The following is a 21,808-nucleotide window of genomic DNA, read 5'->3' on the forward strand; positions in this document are numbered from 1 at the left end:
CTTGGAGAACAGTAGGCACTCAATAAATAGTAGGTTTTTAAGGTTTTTGTTATTACCTAGAATGAAAATATACTCTGTGACTGAAAACACACAAAAAAACAGAAGTGAATTCAAAATAATAAAAGAATCAGAGATCTTATGTTCCTTGTGAGAATCTCTAGCTCCCTCCAAGAGCCGTGTTTCATTTATCATATACTCAACTTAGAATTAGATGCAGGGGAAATCTTAGATGAGTAGATGTCCCCTATTTATTAGGGTTCAGTGTAGTTTTAAGTTGTATAGCCTATGAAATTTGCAGAGTTGAAGCTTGTGTGATTGGGTGTGAACTTTGTTCATTATGGAGGTACTAGAGGATGCTTTCTTTTAATGCAAAGCAGAGAGAGGCTCCAAGGTTTCCTGTGCCTGTGGAGGCTTGCGTCTCTTGCTAGGAAGAGCAGTGCAACACAAATGAGGTTTCCAGCTGGTGCCTGAAAATCCCTTGAGTGGATTCTCAGGAGGAAGCTTTACTGATGACTGAGTAGGGTGTACCCGAGACAGAGGGAAAAGGCTTTGGAAACAGAAGTTTAGGAAGCCTCATTAGAGTCAGCTGAAGCTGTGACTTGATCAACAAAAATCTGAAAGCCTCTGATCACGGACATTTGACTGCTTGACCTTTCTGGAGTGACCGAAACTGCCTTTTAAAGACCACCAATGTCTAACAAATCCCCAGACAATGCCTTTTCCATCCTTAATGTCCACCCTGGTATTCCTGTTTGTAAAGGCTCACTCCCTAAAATTACTTTTCTGATGACCCCATCCTCATTTGTATTTTACAACGGACTATATTCAGGATTATTCCTAAGTATTTACTGGTTTTAGTTGGTTAATGGACTCCACAGTAAATCTGTGACTAAAAATAGCTCTCCCCTCGAATGCCGGCCGAAGCAAAATGTGAGTCTTTCTTTATCATGACCAGTCCTAGAGAGACATTTATTTTCATTATCTCAAAATTGGTCTCTCCTCTTCTGCTCTCTCACGACAGTTTTTAACCACTGACACTGGCAAGATATAGAAAAAGATGCTTCTCAGGAAGACAGACTTAGTGCCGGTGCCATTAAATCAACAGGCCAGGATTATAGGATAGGAGGAAATACTTTTCTTTTGTTTGCTTATCTGTATTTCATTGGTTGTTCTCACAACACATGTATAAATATTATAAAAAGAAAAAAATAGCATTTTGAAAATATTTCAAAGATAAACTGCTTCTTTCCTTCACAATTCAGTCTATCATAAAATAAAGAGCAATCTCATATTTTAAGATTTCTCTGCTGTTTTCAGCTCCTGATTGGTTATATTTCAAAACAACCAAAGATGGAATTTCTTTCTTCAGATATTACTTCCAAATAATTCAATTATCCTCACTTCTGGTTGTTTTGATATGATGTTGATGAACACCAGCCACATATTAATATTTTAGCATTGTCCACAATACAACAAAAACCCGAGGGATGCCAAGTTTTAGCATAACAAATCAAATCATCTGTGCACAATTACTAAAAAAACATTACCTGGTTGGTGGGATATTTCACTATCTAGTAATGATTTTGATTTTGTAGATAGAGATCTCTTTCTATGCTTTAGGGGGAAGAACTGGCTTATGGTAATCTAAATACTGAAAAATGAATGATAAGTATTTTAATTTTTGAAAGTACCAAATACCTCCGTTGTCATCAAAAAAGTGTGATAAAGTCTTCTATATACAATAAAAATTATTTATGGTGTTTTTCTCATCAAAGGGCATTTCTGTATCTTTCTGTGACAATTATCTAAGGCTGTATTTAAGTACCCGACAATTAAAATAAAAACTATTAAGATGGTAATTTATACTTTTCTCTATTTCTTTTTTCTTTACCACTTATTTATTTCCAAGTAACCCTATCATTATGAAAGAAACAAATGATGAAATTTATTATGTTTCAAGGTTCTCAGAGGAGGGAAGCCTTCAACTGAAACCAGAGAATTCATAGCAAATATATGAGAAGGTACACTTAATGTAGAGGTCTGCAATTGCTCAGAGAGCTTGGTTCTCTTTGAAGGCATATTTAAAGAATTAAGAATCTCTAAAGAATTAAGATCTTAGCAAATATCACCAGATGCACGATAGAACCTAGTCATCCTCTTTAAATTGGGAGCTTTTAACTCTACTCAGTCTGTAAAACATGCAACACGGTGCCATGTGTGCAGACATTCCTTTAAAAAATACATTTCAATGGTGACAGTTAACATTATTTTTAGCTTTGCATAACAGCTGCAGATTATAATTAAGGCAACTAAAATTTGTAGATGACATTAGCCCTTGATAATACAATATTTTATATTTGTCGCACAAACTGTTGTTCAGAGTCCAGAGCCTGCACTCAAGACTCTTCATGTATTAGTGGGATTTGGGTTAATACTATTTCCAGGAATTATTCCTAGTAGGACATGCGAGCTGCAATATCCAGGAATCAACGTCTAAAGGTTTAGAGGCCCCACTGCAGAGATTCTTTCCCTGGATACTTCTTGCTTTACTATATTTCCCAGATGATTAATTCCACACTCTTCCAAGAGCTGCTGTTGCTGTAATCTCTTCGAATCTATTTTTGATCATCACTTCATTGACTTTTTAACTGGAATGTTTTAAATCCCCATGACAGCTACCATAGCATCTTTTTCATAATCCTGCCGACTTCTCATAAAATTTTAAAAATCTGCCATTGGTGGATATGTCAGATTCATTGAAAATGGAAAGAGAATAGAATACAACTGACTCAAAAAGAAAGTACAGTCTTTAGTGAAACAATGTGAATTGTTGGAATTAGAGATCTGGTAAGAACACCAATCATCAGAAAATGGATAGGAGGGGAGAAAGAAAGACAAAAACTAGGGAGGAAAAAATGGAGGGAAAAAGCCCTAAAAGTGGCTTTGGGAAATGCTTAAAAGAGCAAAATGAAGGCTATTCAGACTCAGAGTAAGAGGTTCTGGTTCCAGGTGCATCTTCCAATCTCACCTGGTCAAATCCAAGGACATCAATTCACCTCTCCCAATGTTCCGACTCCTCTAATCTAATGCAAAATAAGTCTGTTGGGAAAAATAACCTTCAAGGTTTCTTCCAACTTCAATATTTTTGTGGAAAAGGTAAATGGTTAAACACCAAAAACAGATCATATCTTTTAAGCTAAGACTTGCCTCCTTGGTAATAGCATGGAATTCATTTTTTGCCTTCTATACAATCATGTCACTTGAAACATTATATGTCAAAGGCAAATCCATCTAACACCCTAGGGATATTTTCTGTCCTCTTTTTTACTGATATTCTGTGATCACTGGAACTTGGATTTTTTTTCCCTTTTAATCTACTTTTCTTTGAACTCAGACACTCGAATTGATGTTTCTGCTGTTCTCCAGAGTAAGAGAACTGTAGGGAAGTTTATGTTGAGTAATAGAAAGAATCTAAAGATTTAGAGGCCCCATGGCAGAACATTCTCCCTGGATACTTCTTGCTTTACTTTATTTTTTCTAGAAGACCTCAAATTCTATTCACCACTGACTACTCTTTCTAAAATTAGGCTTATGCTGAAGACATGAAACCTTAATTACAGTTCTTAACCACTTTTGTCACAAGTCCTTGATTCCACAAAAGCTTCTTCTTGCAAGTAATTTTCTCTATGACTTTTCTTCACACTCAAGCATTCTCAATGAAAGATCTTATTCTCCCAATTTTCTGCCAAATCCTTCACTTTATCTAATTGCTTGTGGATATTTGACAGGCTTGCTACTATGAAGTGATACAGCAATAAAAAAAAAGAATATATAAATCATCATTCCCCAGGCCCCATGAATATCTTAACTTCCAGCCACTAGGCAGTCTTTTGAGATGGACAAAGTTTGAGAAGTAGGCAAATATACCCTTCATTGATGCTTCCAGCCCCTTACAGAAGCCCTTTTTATGGATGGTGTGGCTGGTGTTAAGTATGTAGAGTGTAGATACCTTGGGCGTCTTTTGATAGGGTTGTCTAGGCATCTCCAACGTGCCATCACATTCAACACTTTAGATGGACAGTAGTGCAGGGGCACCTGTGCCCCCAGCCAGATCTGCTCCCTTCAAGTCTCCAGAATTGTGAGCTCTACCTTGCACAGTTCTTCACTCAGAATCCTCTGTGTGGTTTGGAGACTCTCCCATAGCATCTGACTCTGCTCTTGACCCTGTGTCCTGAAATACTTCTGCTGTTTGACTGCTTCAATCCCTAGTTTAAATGTAGAAAACTTAGACGTGAGTAAAAAGGAGAGCCTACATAATCACAGAATGTTAGAACTGAAAAGGATCCTAGGGGGCATCAAGGTCACATAGTTCCATTTTAGAAATGAGAAACTAGCTTCAAAGAGAGTAAGTAACTGTCCTCATGGGAAGCAGAGCTGGTAAATGGCCAAGATGAGGCTTATACACATGATTTCTGATTCCAAACTCAGGGCCGTTGCCATTTTGCTGTAGTGAATTAGATGGGCATTTCATGCACCTTGACATAGTCAATGGGTAAGAAATCTGGGACAGAAGAGGCCCCTAAAATGCCCCTACGTTCATATATACCAGTGGCACCTGCCACTCTCAGCCACAATATGGAAAGTGGCTTATAAACTACAAAATCCATGCAAATTCAAGATAGAGTTTTCAACATCACCTTCCTTCATATGAGACTATCCCCGGGAGGCACAGACAGTCATTTTTCTCCAACTTTGATAAGCAGTGACTTGGTCTCTCCTCTTTTGGAAGATGATTTCTAAAGTTCTGCTGCACTCATCATAAAAATCCCCTGGGACAGAAAACTTAAACAGAATTTTATTCTTTGTCGACTGGGGTGTACATGAGCAGAGTTAATATAACTTAAAAGTGGCAAAATCAATGCAGCTTTGAGGGTAAATACCAATAGTAATAGAGCTCCCTGCCTTCTGAACTGGTATTTGGTCTGATCTGTCTACACTTCTAATTCTGAGCATGCCATTTACAAATGAGTATTTTAAGTCAAGAGGATAGACTGACTTAGAAAAGTAGAACAGAAAGACTGGAAGTTGTTTTTTATCTGCTTTGAAAGCACTGTTCATATTATTGGTGGGTTGATTGTCTCATTCTGGTATGCACAGGACTCTGTTTCCTTATCCTGGTAAGTTGCTGCTATTACAAACGATTTCTCTTTTGTTCTGACAGCTTGAAAGTTACTGTACCCATTTGAAGAGTTATGAGTCTTTCTAAGCTGAATTCCAGAGTGATTATGATACTGCTGCTGTCATTGCCAAATGTAAATCATATGGTCATAAACGAAAGCCTATCATGGCAGCATCTGGGCAGCATAGCCTCTGTCTTTGGGAACTGCTACCACTTAAGTATAAATAAAATAAAATAAAATAATACTAAAAAAATAAAATAAATAAAAAATAAAGTTTCCCAGAAATCTCACACCCTTATTATTATTATTTTTTTTTTTTTTTTTTTTGCGGTACGCGGGCCTCTCACTGTTGTGGCCTCTCCCGTTATGGAGCACAGGCTCCGGACGCGCAGGCTCAGCGGCCATGGCTCACAGGCCCAGCTGCTCCGCGGCATGTGGGATCCTCTCAGACTGGGGCACGAACCCGTGTCCCCTGCATCGGCAGGCGGACTCTCAACCACTGCGCCACCAGGGAAGCCCCCACACCCTTCTTCTAAAGCTATCCTTCCTCTGGGTTTGCTTCCATGCCTTGCTCCTCTCAGCTCCTAGGCCTTAATATGATGAATCTTCTTCAATGCTCTCTCCCTTGTTTCCACAATTTCTCTCTTAATTTTAAAACAAAAAGGAAGGTGTGATGGGAGATGGTAGAAGACATTGGAAACGTCATGGAAAAGAACACTGAGCTCATACTTTGTGCCAGAGCCAGTCACATCATTTTACTTAATATCCAAATCAAATTGAGATGGTTATCAATCTCATTGTAAACTGGAGGAAACTGAGACTCACAGAACTTAAATAACTAATCAATGGACTTATATTAGTAAGTTAAAGATTTTGAACCCAAAGTCCATACTCTTCTCCCTATGATATCATTGTGTCAGGTGATCCCTAAAAGGTTTCTACTGGTGGAGTAAAGAGTTGGGTTTATTTTCAAAATATTACATGGCATAAATTAAAGAATAAGCATTATAGGGGAAAGGAAACACTCACAAGGCCAGAGTCAACAAACCAGAGATACAGGAAGCCTTCTAGTCTCCCCATCTCTCTATGGAGAGACATGCCAGGTCAGGGAGTCTGCATCCCATAGCGTGGATTTTATTCCAGCCGAAGGACTTGTGGGCATCTCTTTTTATATGTATGAAAAAAATAACTTCATCAGTGAAGGAATACATTGGCTGTTTGACCCCAGGCAGTCTGAATTTTGAGTTTCAGACTTTCACAATTGTGTTCTGGGATTACCAACTGCCTAATAGCAAAGACCTTGAGCAGACCGTGAGCAAATTTTGGTGCGCATGCTCAGGTTGCAGAGCCCTGCTTGGGGAGGAAATCTTCAATTCCAGAGTAAGCTGACACTGGGCACTGCCCCTCTGCCTGGGAAAAGGGGAGTCACCCAGTACTCAGCTAGTGTGTGACCCAGGCAAACTGGAATGAGCCCCGAGTGCAGTTTTCATATGATCCTGGTTCAAACACGCTACCTGCAATATGGGCAGCTATAAAATGTCCTCTCATCTCCAGAGATCAGACTCTGTGATGAGTTAAGATACCTAACTGCTGTATGACTTTTGAAAGCTGCTTTTTGATCATTTATTATCACGGGGCTGACAGAAAGTCATCAAAGAGTTGAATATAGGTATCTGTAGAATTTCTATTTTCTTTTAAGTGATTAAATTGCTTTACAAACGTTAGCTTTTGTTCCTCTTCTCCCCCTCACCACTCAAGTAAGGGAAATAAGGCTAGAAGCACGATGCCTCCTTGCCCTGGGGCTTCTGCAACCAAACGGTAGGTAATGCCAAGATGAGCACTAGACTAGGCTTTTCTCATTTTTCATCCCGGTGCTTATCCTCCTGCCAGGATTGTCACGAGAGTGTTAAATTTAGAAGCACTGACTTAGGAAGGAATTTAAACAGAAGTTCAAACATATCTGTGGCAGTTCTGATTTACAGTTTGTTGTTGGCAGTATGCAGATTTGGGGAATTAAGGGATTTGGCAAGATACTCACTTTCCCTGCCTCTTCTCACTATAATTCAACTCAATGCAACAAATATTTCTTAAGCACCTACAAAAAGGGCACTGTGCTGAGTACACTGGGAAATAGACGAGTATGACAATTCTTACCATCCAAAAACTTTATACCTGGATGCATCCATCTCATTGTGTACCTTGGGCAGTATTGACTGCAAGAGTATCCAACAAGATGTATGCAGTTATGTTTGTAAGCTGCTCAGAAGAGGATCCTGAGCCACGGGTAACAAATGCATACTTTTCATTCATGGTGCTGATGATTTTAACAATGAAGACAAATTAAACAGGAAAGCAAATTAGCATGTCTTCTTTAGTCAAGGAGTGTGAGCACTGCATTTTCTGAAGAAGGGACTCTGTTGTTTCCTGGTAGGCTACGGGAAATTGGAGGTAAATGCCTCAAGTTTATTGCTGCTTCAGTATCCTTGTCATGAACTTTTCCAGAAAGTCTCCCCTGGACAAATGAGTACTTCTATTTTCAGAGGCTTTTTTGGTGGCAAATCTACCTTGACTTTCTTTCTTTTTTTTTTTTTTTTAATTGAAGTACAGTTGATTTACAATATTGTGTTAGTTTCAGGTGTACAGCAAAGTGATTCAGTTATACACACATTTTTAAAATTATTTTCCATTATAGGCTATTACAGGATATTGAATAAAGTTCCCTTTATATAGTAAATCTTTGTTGCTTATCTATTATATATATATTAGTTTATATCTGCTAATCCCATATTCCTAATTTATCCCTCCCCTGCCTTTTCCCCTTTGGTAACTGTAAGTTTGTTTTCTATGTCTGTGAGTCTGTTTCTCACAGATTCATTTGTATTATTTTTTAGATTCCAGATATAAGTGATATGATATAATATTTGTCTTTCTCTGTAAATCTACCCTGACTTTCTGAATGAAGTACAAATTCATACATGCTGGGAAAAAAAGTACATACTGGGAAAAAAAAGAAGCAATTATTTTATCATCATACTAATTGTCCGTCTGCCCCTAAGTCTCAGATGCATATTTTTTTGTTTGTTTTTTTTGTTTTTTTGTTTTTGCGGTACGCGGGCCTCTCACTGTTGTGGCCTCTCCCGTTGTGGAGCACAGGCTCCGGACGCGCAGGCTCAGCGGCCATGTTTCACGGGCCTAGCCGCTCCGCGGCATGTGGGATCTTCCTGGACCGGGGCACGAACCCGTGTCCCCTGCATCGGCAGGTGGACTCTCAACCACTGCGCCACCAGGGAAGCCCTCAGATGCATATTTTAAGGGCACTCTTTTAATCATACCTTAACTATGACTTTGATTTCCAATCACTCATAAAACAGAAAATGTCAGAGGTATTTTGGGTGTTCAGCATTTTAAAAGCAGTAAATTATTTATTTCTTAACACAAATTAAGGATTTTCGAAGAGGAAAGTGAATGTAGAAAGGGACAAGCTATAAATCCAGAACTAAAACGGACCCAGAAATAGAGCTCAATGCATGGAGACACAAATCAGAAATAAGACATTTAGTGAGACAGGAAAAAAATCTTGTTAATCTTCAGTGCTTAAAAATACTGAAGGGTGAGCTGGGCGGCCTAATTGACTATCACTGAAGGATGTGACACCGCTACCAAAAAGGTCAGTGTAATTTGGGCCTGACTATGCAGAGTCATCACTTCCTAAGGTGGAGAGATAATGCTCTGTGTCTCTGGACTGGGCTTCACACAGAAAATATTTAAGTGGCTGTCAAGGTGAATCTGAGAATAGACACTAAGCCACCTTCGGACTTGAGCACAGGTAATTAGTGATATGCAAGGTGATACCACACTTGGCTTTCACAGCAATGGGGCAGCCGTACCTTGGTCAAGTGGCATTAGGTCTCCTGACAGAGTTTATGCATACACGGTGACTCTAATTTAACTTGTCATTTGCCTGTCTGCAGATGAGAAGTTTCAGATCACTATTACTGAGCTAACTTTCTAATAAGCATGAAGAGTTACTTTGAGAGGCTTGAAAATCAATTTTGAAGAGGAGATCTTGAATATTTCAGTTTATGGTGAGAACTAAGCAGCTCTTTATGTCTATGCACAGGCAGGAGTGCTGCTCAAATTGTACTCTTTCTTGACTCCTTTAAAATTCTGCTGAATGGAAGCTGAAAGCATTATAATTTCTTCTTCACTTTGTATTTTAGTATAGATTTAGATTTGCAAAAAAAGTTGCAAAGATAGTGCCAGGAGTCCCCCTGTACTCCACAGCCAGTATCTCTATTATTTGGGGAGAAACATTACAAGACACTTGCTTTATTTAGTATACAAATTCCTCAGTATTTGTAAAAGTAAATACTGTAATTATATTAAACAACGAGTAAGAATTATAACTATGTAGACCCTACTGTAGCCTAGTTCTTCATAACCACTGTGATGATTGCTATACAATCCTGAGAAAACCTATGGCATACACTAAAACTGAAACCTGGTTTCTGAAATATTTGCGTTACGCATTTTATTTAGGGAGTTATTTTATTTTTCTACTTATATTAAAAAAAAAATTTTACTTTTAAAAATGTTTCTTTTTCATTCATTCTGCCCAGAGAGAGAGAAAGGGAGATCCTACATTTTGCCATCTGGTATAATCTCAATGATAAATGGAGGTTTATTTTTGAAGAGCATGTAGGTTAATTGCATTTTCAGTCAAGAAATAAAAACAACAACAACCCATAACTTTTCAATTGAATCATTCATTAAGTTAATGGAAGTCAGACTGAACAATAGTCACTATGCCTGGAAGTGGAAATAATAACTGCTGTTATGAAATAGAAGGTCCGAGCTGTTGTTTTTCTTCTCTCTTAGGGAATTTTATATTGATCTTTGATATTATTCTGTTTACATAATGTAAAATACAGAGAAAGGGCAACAGAGAATGAGAAAGAGAAACAGCTAGAAAGTCACTGGCTCTTTCCAGTTATGCTCCCTGAATTAAAACTCATAACCACATTAGATTTCCTAAATATAGATTACTAGTCACAGGGCAAAGTGATCATGTTCTGAGATAACCATGCTGAAATTTATTATGTTTTATCCTTCATTTTGTTAATGTGGTATACTACCTCTATTGATTTCCATATGTTGTACTATTCCTGCATCCCAGGAATAAATACCACTTGATCACATATGATCCTTTTAATGTATTGTTAAATTCAGTTTGCTAATATTTTGCTGAGGATTTTTGCATCTGTGTTCATCAGGGATATTGACCTGTAATTTTCTTTCCTTGTAGTACCCTTTTCTGGCTTTGGTATCTGTGTAATGCTGGCCTTGTAAAGTGAATTTGGAAGTATTCCCTCCTCTTCAATTTTTTTGGAAAAGTTCGAGAAGTACTGGTATTACTTCTTCTTTTAATATTTGGTAATTCACCAGTGATGCCATATGGTCCTGGACTTTTGTTTGCTAGGAGTTTTTTCATTACTGATTCAACCTGCTTTCTATTAATTGGTCTGTTCATATTTTCTGTTTCTTTATGATTTAGTCTTTGTAGGTTATATATTTTAGGAATTTACTTTTTCTAGGTTTTCTAATTTATTGCCATTTAATTTTCTTAATATTTTCTTATACCCTTAGTATTTATGTGCTATCAGTGTTTCCTCTTTCATTTCTGATTTTCTTTCATTATTTAAAAAAATTTTTTCTTCCAGTTTTGTTGAGATATAATTGACATATAGTCCAGTATAAGTTTAAGATGTACAGCATAATGATTTGACTTATGAAATGATTATCACAAGTTTAATGAACATCCATCATCTCATACAGATACAAAATTAAAGAAATGGAAAAAAAATTCTTTTTGTGATAAGAACTCAGGGTTACTCTCTTAACAACTTTCATATACAACATGCAGCAGTGTTATCTGTATTTATCATGTTGTACATCACATCCCTGGTACTTATTTATTTTATAACTAGAAGTTTCTACCTTTTGACTGCCTTCATTCAATTCCCCATCTACCAGCCCCCTGCCTGTGGTAACCAGAAATCTGATCTCTTTTTCTATGTTTGTTTGTTTTTGATGTATAATTGACCTACAACACTATGTTAGTTCCACAAAACAGTTACACAAAATAGTGATTTGATATTTCTATTCATTCCAAAATGACCACCACAATAATCCTAATTACCATTTGTCACCATACAAAATATTACATGGTTATTAACTATATTCCCCAAACTATGCATTTCGTACCCATGACTCATGTATTGTGCAACTGGAAGCTTGTACCTCTTAATTTCCCTCCTCAGTTTTATTTATTTGAGTCTTCTCTCTTTTATCCTTAGTCTAGCTAAATGTTTGTCAACTTTGTTTACCTTTTCAAGGCACCAGCTCTTAATTTTATTGATCTTTTCTAATTTTTTTCTTTCAGTCTCTATTTCATTTATTTCAATTCTGATCTTTATTATTTCCTTCCTTCTAGGATAATCTATTTTTTGATTACTTCAAAGTCAACTGATTTGGGGTCTTAATTATAGTTTCAAAAAATTTTCACCTTTATCATGTAACATAACCTAATCAAGGAGTGACAATTCCATCATATTCGTGGGTTCTGCCACATCCAAGGGGAGTGGATTACACAGTGGGATATATAGTACAGGACAGGGTGAGAAACTTGGGACCATCTTAGAATGCTGCCTACCACATAGATGCTCTGCTGTTGTGGGTTAATGGACTGATTTTGACCTCCATAATGTCTTCCTTCTCCAAAGATTTATTTAAGAGGCCTAATTACTCATTTTTCTTCTCCTCTTTTTTTTCTTGAATTTCAATTTATTTATTTTTTATACAGCAGGTTCTTATTAGTTATCTATTTTATACATATCAGTGTATACATGTCAATCCCAATCTCCCAATTCATCACACCACGACCCCCACCCCCCACCACTTCCCCCCCTTGGTGTCTATACGTTTGTTCTCTACATCTGTGTCTCTGTTTCTGCCTTGCAAACTGGTTCATCTGTACCATTTTTCTTTTTCTTTTTTTTTTTTTTTGCGGTACGCGGGCCTCTCACTCTTGTGGCCTCTCCCGTTGCGGAGCACAGGCTCCGGACGCACAGGCTCAGCGGCCATGGCTCACGGGCCCAGCTGCTCCGCGGCATGTGGGATCTTCCCAGACCGGGGCACGAACCCGTGTCCTCTGCATCGGCAGGCGGACTCTCAACCACTGAGCCACCAGGGAAGCCCCTGTACCATTTTTCTATATTCTACATATATGCGTTAATAATATGATATTTGTTTTTCTCTTTCTGACTTACTTCACTCTGTATGACAGTCTCTAGATCCATTCACATCTCTACAAATGACCCAATTTTGTTTCCTTTTATGGCTGAGTAATATTCCATTGTATATATGTACCACATCTTCTTTATCCATTTGTCTGTCAATGGGTATTTAGGTTGCTTCCATGACCTGGCTATTGTAAATAGTGCTGCAATGAATATTGGGGTGCATGTGCCTTTTTGAATTATGGTTTTCTCTGGGTATGCCCAGTAGTAGGATTGCTGGGTCATATGGCAATTCTATTTTTAGTTTTTTAAGGAACCTCCATAGTATTCGCCATAGTAGCTGTATCAATTTACATTCCCACCAACAGTGCAAGAGGGTTCCCTTTTCTCCACACCCTCTCCAGCATTTGTTTATAGATTTTCTGATGATGTTATTCTAACCGGTGTGAGGTGATACCTCATTGTAGTTTTGATTTGCATTTCTCTAATAATTAGTGATGTTGAACAGCTTTTCATGTGCCTCTTGGCCAGCTCTATGTCTTCTTTGGGAAATGCCTATTTAGGTCTTCTGCCCATTTTTTGATTGGGTTGTTTGTTTTTTTAATATTGAGCTGCATGGGAGTTGTTTATATATTTTGGAGATTAACCCTTTGTTGATTTGTTTGAAAATATTTTCTCCCATTCTGAGTGTTGTCTTTTCATCTTGGTTATAGTTACTTTTGCTGTGAAAAAGCTTTTAAGTTTCATTAGGTCCCATGTGTTTATTTTTGTTTTTATTTCCATTATCCTAGGAGAGATGGGTCAAAAAAGACCTTGCTGTGATTTATGTCAAAGAGTGTTCTTCCTATGTTTTCCTCTAAGAGTTTTATAGTGTCTGGTCTTACATTTAGGTCTTTAATCCATTTTGAGTTTATTTTTGTGTATGGTGTTAGGAAGTGTTCTAATTTCATTCTTTTATGTGTAGCTGTCCAGTTTTCCCAGCACCACTTATTGAAGAGACTGTCTTTTCTCCATTGAATATACTTGCCTCCTTTGTCATAGATTAGTTGACCATAGGTGCGTAGGTTTGTCTCTGGGCTTTCTTTTTCCATTGATCCATATTTCTGTTTTTGTGCCAGTACCATATTGTCTGGATTACTGTAGCTTTGTAGTATAGTCTGAAGTCAGGGAGTCTGACTCCTCTAGCTCCTTTTTTATCCCTCAAGATTGCTTTGGCTATTTGGGGTCTTCTGTGTCTCCATACAGATTTTAAGATTTTTTTGTTCTAGTTCTGTAAAAAATGCCATTGGTAATTTGATAGGGATTGCATTGAATCTATAGATTGCTTTGGGTATTATAGTCATTTTCACAATATTGATTCTTCCAATGCAAGAACATGGTGTATCCCTCCACCTGTTTCTGTCATCTTTGATTTCTTTCATCAATGTCTTATAGTTTTTTGAGTACAGGTCTTTTACCTCCTTAGGTAGGTTTATTCCTAGGTATTTTATTCTTTTTGTTGCAACGGTGAATGGGATTGTTTCCTTAATTTTTTTTCCTGATCTTTCATTGTTAGTGTATAGGAATGCAAGAAACTTCTGTGCATTAATTTTGTATCCTGCAACTATACCAGATTCACTGATTAGCTCTAGTAATTTTCTGGTGGCATCTTTAGGATTCTCTATGTATAGTATCATGTCATCTGCAAACAGTGACAGTTTTACGTCTTTTCCAATTTATATACTTTTTATTTCTTTTTCTTCTCTGCTGTGGTTAGGACTTACAAAACTATGTTGAATAACAGTGGCAAGAGTGGACATCCTTGTCTTGTTCTTGAACTTGGAGGGAATGTTTTCAGTTTTTCAACATTGAGAATGATGTTTGCTATGGGTTTGTCATATACGGCCTTTATTATGTTGAGGTAGATTCCCTCTATGCCCACCTTCTGGAGAGTTTTTATCACAAATGGTGTTGAATTTTGTCAAAAGCTTTTTCTGCATCTATTTAGATGATCATATGGTTTTTATTCTTCAATTTGTTAATATGGTGTGTCACTTGATTGATTTGCATATATTGAAGAATCCTTGCATCCCTGGGATAAATCCCACTTGATCATGGTGTATGATCCTTTTAATGTGTTCTTGGATTCTGTTTGCTACTATTTTGTTGAGGATGTTTGAATCTATATTCATCAGTGATATTGGTTTGTAATTTTCTTTTTTTGTGACATCTTTGTCTGGTTTTGGTATCAGGGTGATAGTAGCCTCGCAGAATGAGTTTGGGAGTGTTCCTTCCTCTGGAATTTTTTGGAAGAGTTTGAGAAGGATGGGTGTTAGCTCTTCTCTAAATGTTTGATAGAATTTACCTGTGAAACCATCTGGTCCTGGACTTTTGCTTGTTGGAAGTTTTTTAATCACAGTTTCAATTTCATTACTTGTGATTGGTCTGTTCATATTTTCTATTTCTTCCTGGTTCAGTCTTGGAAGGCTATACCTTTCTAAGAATTTGTCCATTTCTTCCAGGTTGTCCATTTTTTATTGGCATAGAGTTGCTTGTAGTAGTCTCTTAGGATGCTTTGTATTTCGGTGGTGTGCATTGTTAACTCTTTTTCATTTCTAATTTTATTGATTTGAGTCTTCTCCCTCTTCTTCCTAATGAGTCTGGCTAAAGTTTTATCAATTTTTTTTTTATATTCTCAAAGAACCAGCTTTTAGTTTTATTGATCTTTGCTATTGTTTTCTTTGTTTCTGTTTCATTTATTTCTGCTCTGATCTTTATGATTCCTTTCCTTCTGCTAATTTTGGGTTTTGCTTGTTCCTTCTTTCTCTAGTTCTTTTAGGTGCAAGGTTAAATTGTTTATTTGAGATTTTTCTTGTTTCTTGATGTAGGATTGTATTGCTATAAACTTCCCTCTTAGAACTGCTTTTGCTGCATCCCATGGGTTTTGGATCGTCATGTTTTCATTGTCATTTGTATTTTTTGATTTCTTCAGTGATCTCTTGGTTATTTAGTAACATCTTGTTTAGCCTTCATGTGTTTGTGTTTTTAATTTTTTTCCCTGTAATTTCCCTTATAGTGCTATGGTCAGAAAAGATGCTTGATATGATTTCAATTTTCCTAAATTTACCAAGGCTTGATTTGTGACCCAAGATGTGATCTATCCCAGAGAATGTTCCACGTGCACTTCAGAAGAAAGTGTAATCTGCGGTTTTTGGATGGAATGTCCTATAAATATCAATTAAATTTATCTGGTCTATTGTGTCATTTAAAGCTTGTGTTTCCTTACTAATTTTCTATCTGGATGACCTGTCCATTGGTGTGAGGTGTGAAAGTCCCCCACTATTATTGTTTTACTGTCGATTTCCTCTTTTATAGCTGTTTGCATTTGCCTTATGTATTGAGGTGCTCCTATGTTGGGTGTGTATATATTTATAATTGTTATAGCTTCTTCTTGGATGGATCCCTTGATCATTTTATAGTGTCCTTCCTTGTCTCTTGTAACATTCTTTATTTTAAAGTCTATTTCATCTGATATGAGTATTGCTACTGCAGCTTTCTTTTGATTTCCATTGGCATGGAATATCTTTTTCCATTCCCTCACTTTCAGTCTGTATGTATCCCTAGGTCTGAAGTGGGTCTCTTGTGGACAGGATATATACGGGTCTTGTTTTTGTATCCATTCAGCAAGCCTGTGTCTTTTGGTTGGAGCATTTAATCCATTCACATTTAAGGTAATTATCGATATGTATGTTCTTATGACCATTTTCTTAATTGTTTTGGGTTCGTTTTTGTAGGTCCTTTTCTTCTCTTATGTGTCCCACTTAGAGAAGTTCCTTTAGCATGTGTTGTAGAGCTGGTTTGGTGGTGCTGAATTCTCTTAGCTTTTGCTTGTCTGTAAAGATTTTATTTCTCTGTCAAATCTGAACGAGTTCCTTGCTGGGTAGAGTAATCTTGGTTGTAGATTCTTCCCTTTCATCACTTTAAATATATCATGCCACTCACTTCTGGCTTGTAGAGTTTCTGCTGAGAAATCAGATGTTAACTTTATGGGAGTTCCCTAGTATGTTATTTGTCATTTGTCCCTTGTTGCTTTTAATAATTTTTCTTTGTGTTTAATTTTTGTCAGTTTGATTACTGTGTGTCTTGGCATGTTTCTCCTTGGGTTTATCCTGCCTGGGACTCTCTGCCCTTCCTGGACTTGGGTGGCTATTTCCTTTCCCATGTTAGGGAAGTTTTCAACTATAATCTCTTCGAATATTTTCTCGGGACCTTTCTCTCTCTCTTCTCCTTCTGGGACCCCTATAATGCAAATGTTGGTACATCTAATGTTGTCCCAGAGGTCTCTTAGGCTGTCTTCATTTCTTTTCATTCTTTTTTCTTTTTTCTGTTCCATGGCAGTGAATTCCACCATTCTGTCTTCCAGATCACTTATCCATTCTTCTGCCTCAGTTATTATGCTATTGATTCCTTCTAGTGTATTTTTCATCTCAGTTATTTTATTGTTCATCCCTGTTTGTTCTTTAATTCTTCTAGGTGTTTGTTCTTTAATTCTATGTCTTTGTTAAACATTTGTTTCATTTTCTCAATCTTTGCCTCCATTCTTTTTCCAAGTCCTGGATCATCTTCACTATCATTGTTCTGAATATTTTTTCAGGAAGGTTGCCTATCTCCACTTCATTTAATTGTTTTTCTTGAGTTTTATCTTGTTCCTTCATCTGGTACATAGCTCTCTGCCTTTTCATCTTGTCTGTCTTTCTGTGAATATAGTTTTTGTTCCATAGGCTCCAGGATTGTAGTTCTTCTTGCTTCTGCTGTCTGCCCTCTGGTGGATGAGGCTATCTATGTGGCTTGTGCAAGCTTCCTGATGGGAGGAACTGGTGGTGGGTAGAGCTGGGTGTTGCTCTGGTGGGAAGAGCTCAGTAAAACTTCAATCGCCTCATCTGCTGACGGGTGGGACTGAGTTCCCTCCCTGTTGGTTGTCTGGCCTGAGATAACCCAACACTGGAGGGTACAGGCTCTTCGGTGGGGCTAATGGCAGACTCCAGGAGGGCTCACACCAAGGAGTACTTCCCAGAACTTCTGCTCTCAGTGTCTTTGTCCCTGTGGTGAGCCAGAACCACCCCCCGCCTCTGCTGGAGACCCTCCAACACTAGCCAGTAGGTCTGGTTCAGTCTCCTACTGGGTCACTGCTCCTTCTCCCTGGATCTTGATGTGCACACTACTTTCTTTGTGCCCTTCAAGAGTGGAGTCTCTGTTTCCCCTAGTCCTGTCGAAGTCCTGCAATCAAATCCCGCTAGCCTTCAAAGTTTGATTCTCTGGGAATTCTGCCTCCCATTGCCAGACCCCCAGGTTGGGAAGCCTGACATGGGGCTCAGAACCTTCACTCCAGTGGGTGAACTTCTGTGGTATAATTGTTCTCCAGTTTGTGAGTCACCCACCCAGTGGTTATGGGATTTGATTTTATTGTGATTGCATCCCTCCTACCCTCTCATTGCAGCTTCTCCTTTGTCTGGATGTGGGGTATCTTTTTTGATGAGTTCCAGTGTCTTCCTGTTGATGATTCTTCAGCAGTTAGCTGTGATTTTGGTGCACTTGCAAGAGGGAATGAGCGCACGTCCTTCTACTCTGCCATCTTCTTCTTCTCCTCAATTCTTTCCCACACATTTCTTTTTCTTTTTCCTTCTTCTTTTTTTTTTTCTTTTTGGCCATATCAGGCAGCATGAGGAATCTTAGTTCCCTGTTCAAGGATTGAACCTGTTTCCCCTGCAATGAAAGCGCAGAGCCTTAACCACCGGACCGCCAGGGAAATCCTCCACACATTTCTATTATATCAAATAAAATGTGTACTATGCTGACTTGACCTTACAGTAAATTTTACTTTATTTTTTTAGAAGGGACTAGCTATGTAAGCCTAGGTATCTATTACTGAAGTCATTTCCTATTCATATCAGGTATGGATTAATATATGTTTGAAATGATTTGTTGTTTAAAGCAAAGTTAAAACAAAACTGAAAAATAAAAACAAGAAGATTAAATTACAATACTCCTAATATGCTTAATGGATGAAACAGCTTTTAGTTCCACTAGACACATTTGTCATTTGTGCATGAATTCATAAACATGAATTTTTCCAAGGATTGGGTGGAATAACTCAGTACAATATGTTTAAAGATTCACAAGCTGAGGCTGTTTAGAAAGTTCTTTGAATATTTGGCGACATCCATTCTTGGCTAGATATAAGCCTAGGAACACAGTGCAGGCCAGGGCTAAGCTCTATTGTTCTGACATCAATGAGAATCTTATGGAGACAGTTTTACCCAAAGGCAGTGGAGCAAAATGAAAATAATCTACTTTCTTGAATCTCTCTCTGTATCTTGTTGCTGTTGAAGGGATCTATGATGTAGGAGTAATTAAGTGTTCCAAAAGAACACAAAGGAGTAGAATAGGCCTTGTGATGTGAGAGAGCTTTACTGAACAAGGCAGACAATTATATATGTTGGCAGGGCATTGTGTAGTTTCTAATAGCAGAGTTTCTAATAGCCCTCAGGAAACTAAAATGAGAGAAGAAAGAAAAGGAGAGATCACCCTTTGTGGATTACTTCCATGAAGAGAGAACAACTTTGGGGTTACAAATGTGTTTTATGTTTCCTCCATTGGAGGTAGGGCTGTTCTTCCCAAACAGCCATCCCTAAAGGTTGTTACATCTCCACATTTTTCCTTAAGTGAATAGATTATGTAACATTTTCCCCTGGTTGTGTTTGCTTGGATTTTATGTCAGGGAATCTGGCTTGAAAAAATATAGAATGGTAGTTTGTAAATTATATAGGTATAGGTTTTTTTTTTTTTTTTTGGTTGGTTGGTTTTGTTTGTTTTCACTTTTTTTTGTTTGTTTGTTTCTTTGGCATTTATCCTTCTTGGTGTTCTCTAAGCTTCTTGAATCTATGGTTTGTTGTCTGACATTAGAGGAAATTCTCGTTATTGCTTCAAATATTGCCTTTGTTCCTTTCTCTCTTTATTCTCTTGGTATTCCCATTACATGTATGTTACACCGTTTGTAGTCATCTCATAGTTCTTGGATATTATGTTTTGAATTTTTAGTCTTTTTTTTTGTTCGTTTTTGGAGATTTCTGTTGAGATACCTTAATGATTAGAATTTCATTCCTCTGCTATGTCTAGTTTACCAATGAGCCACTTGTAGATTATCAAATCTGGAGACTTAAAATTGAACTTAGGGGCTTCCCTGGTGGCGCAGTGGCTGAGAGTCTGCCTGCCAATGCAGGGGACACGGGTTGGTGCCCCGGTCCGGGAAGATCCCACATGCCATGGAGCGGCTGGGCCCGTGAGCCATGGCCGCTGAGCCTCTGCGTCCGGAGCCTGTGCTCCACAACGGGAGAGGCCACAACAGTGAGAGGTCCGCGTACCACAGGAAAAAAAAAAAAATTGAACTTGGAGGACATCTAGTCCAACCTTTCATACAGTTAAGAACCCTCTCAACAATACCTCTGGAAAACAACCATATCATCATTTCCTAGCAAGAACCTAAAAATCTCTCTTATATACACAATGGATTTTATCCTATGACTTTCAAATGTGCTGCTAGCAGACTGTGATGGTTAAACACTGTATACTGAGTGAAGGGTGATGGGTGAAAGAAGAGAGAAATAAAAACAACTGAGACTACAACTCCTGTCTCCAGACTCCTTGCCAGGTTTTCTTACCCTGAATCCAGAATGATGCCAGCCAGACTGCCTAGAGAAAGCAAAATCCTGGCTCAGGGAACACAACAGGGGAATACTTTTGGCATTAGTTCATCATTCTCTTGGAGGAAAAAAAATGTGTTTCTCCTAAAAATAGGTTACCTAAAACATATATCTAGACTTACAAATAAGTCTGCCTAGAAAATGGTCTCAATTAAGGCTGCACAATGTTACAAGGAAAGCCATTCTCAGAATGTCATTTCGGTACCATTTAGAGTTTTCCAGATGTCTCCAAACAAAGCTTTTTAACAACTTTATTTTATTGCCTAATGGAGTGGATCCTACAAATTTTGTATTTGTATTTGTATTTGTATTTACTATCTCACCTATTAATTTAACTCACTTATTGAAGCATTATTTGTTTGATACATTTTTTAAATCCTAGCCTGATGCTTTGTTCACATCTCTTAGCATATCTCTTCACTTCCATTTATATGCACACGAAGATTTTATTAATCCAAGAAATTTTTATGGGGTTTCTATTTTGTATAAGGCAATGGAAGTTCAGTGTAATAAACCTATGCATGATAGCAGTACATGCAAAGTATTTTAGAAGAATAAGTCTACTATCCAAAATAACATAATTTACTCTGAAGTTTAAAAGTATGACACATTAGTAACAGTTTTGCTGCATTCATTAATAAATTCTACAAATATTTATCGTGTACCCAATATATTTCAAACATTGTTTTAGGTTTTGTTGATACAATTCCAAACAAAAGCGTTAAAACTCAAACTTACATTCTTGTTTTGGGAGAGACATACAATAAGCAAGCTAAATTTAAAAAATATATAGTATGTAAAATGGTTAGGACTGCTAAAAAGGGAAATGAAGCTGAAAAATGGGATAAACAGCAGGCAGAGGTGCAATTTTAAACAGAGATCCAAGGAAAGTGTCAGTGAAAATGTGACATTTAAATAAAGACTTGAAGGAGGCAAGAAAGCAAGCTTTGTGGATACCTGGGAAAAGAGTATTCCAGAGAAAGGAAAAAGAAAGTGCAAAATCTCTGAGGCAGGAATGCGCCTGTAGTATTCAAGGGAAATCCAGGATGCCAACATAGCTGGAGAGTGAGAGATATTATACTGAGAGAGGTTAGAGAGATCAGGGTAGCCATATCCTAGGGCTTTGAAGTCATAATAAAAAGCCATTAGAGAGTTCTGAGTAGAGGGGTGACATGATTTTACTTATATTTTAACAAGCCCCTGAATGCACTGTGGAAAATACTGGGGCAGGGGAAGAAAAAGGAAGACCACTGGAAGGTTATCATATAGTGATCTAGGTGAAGGATGATGGCAGCTTGGATCATGTCAACAGCACTAGATGTGTCTGGGGGGATAGATTCTACAGGATATGCTCTTGAAGTGAATGTGAAATATGAGAGCATAAATTTTGGCGTCAAGCTTTTTTAGCTTCATCAACTGAAAGAAAGGAGTGACCATTAACTGAGATGAGGAAGACTGTAGGAAGGGCAAACTTAGACATTAGGTGTGAGCTGCCCATTAGAAGTCCAAGAGAACCTTAGATGAGGCAACAGGTTATATAAGTGTGGCATTCCAAGGAGTTTCAGACACAATGTGTACATTTAGGTATCAC

Source organism: Mesoplodon mirus (genome assembly GCF_964341445.2).
Source record: "Mesoplodon mirus genome assembly, chromosome: 9".
In the NCBI taxonomy this organism is placed as follows: Eukaryota; Metazoa; Chordata; class Mammalia; order Artiodactyla; family Ziphiidae; genus Mesoplodon; species Mesoplodon mirus.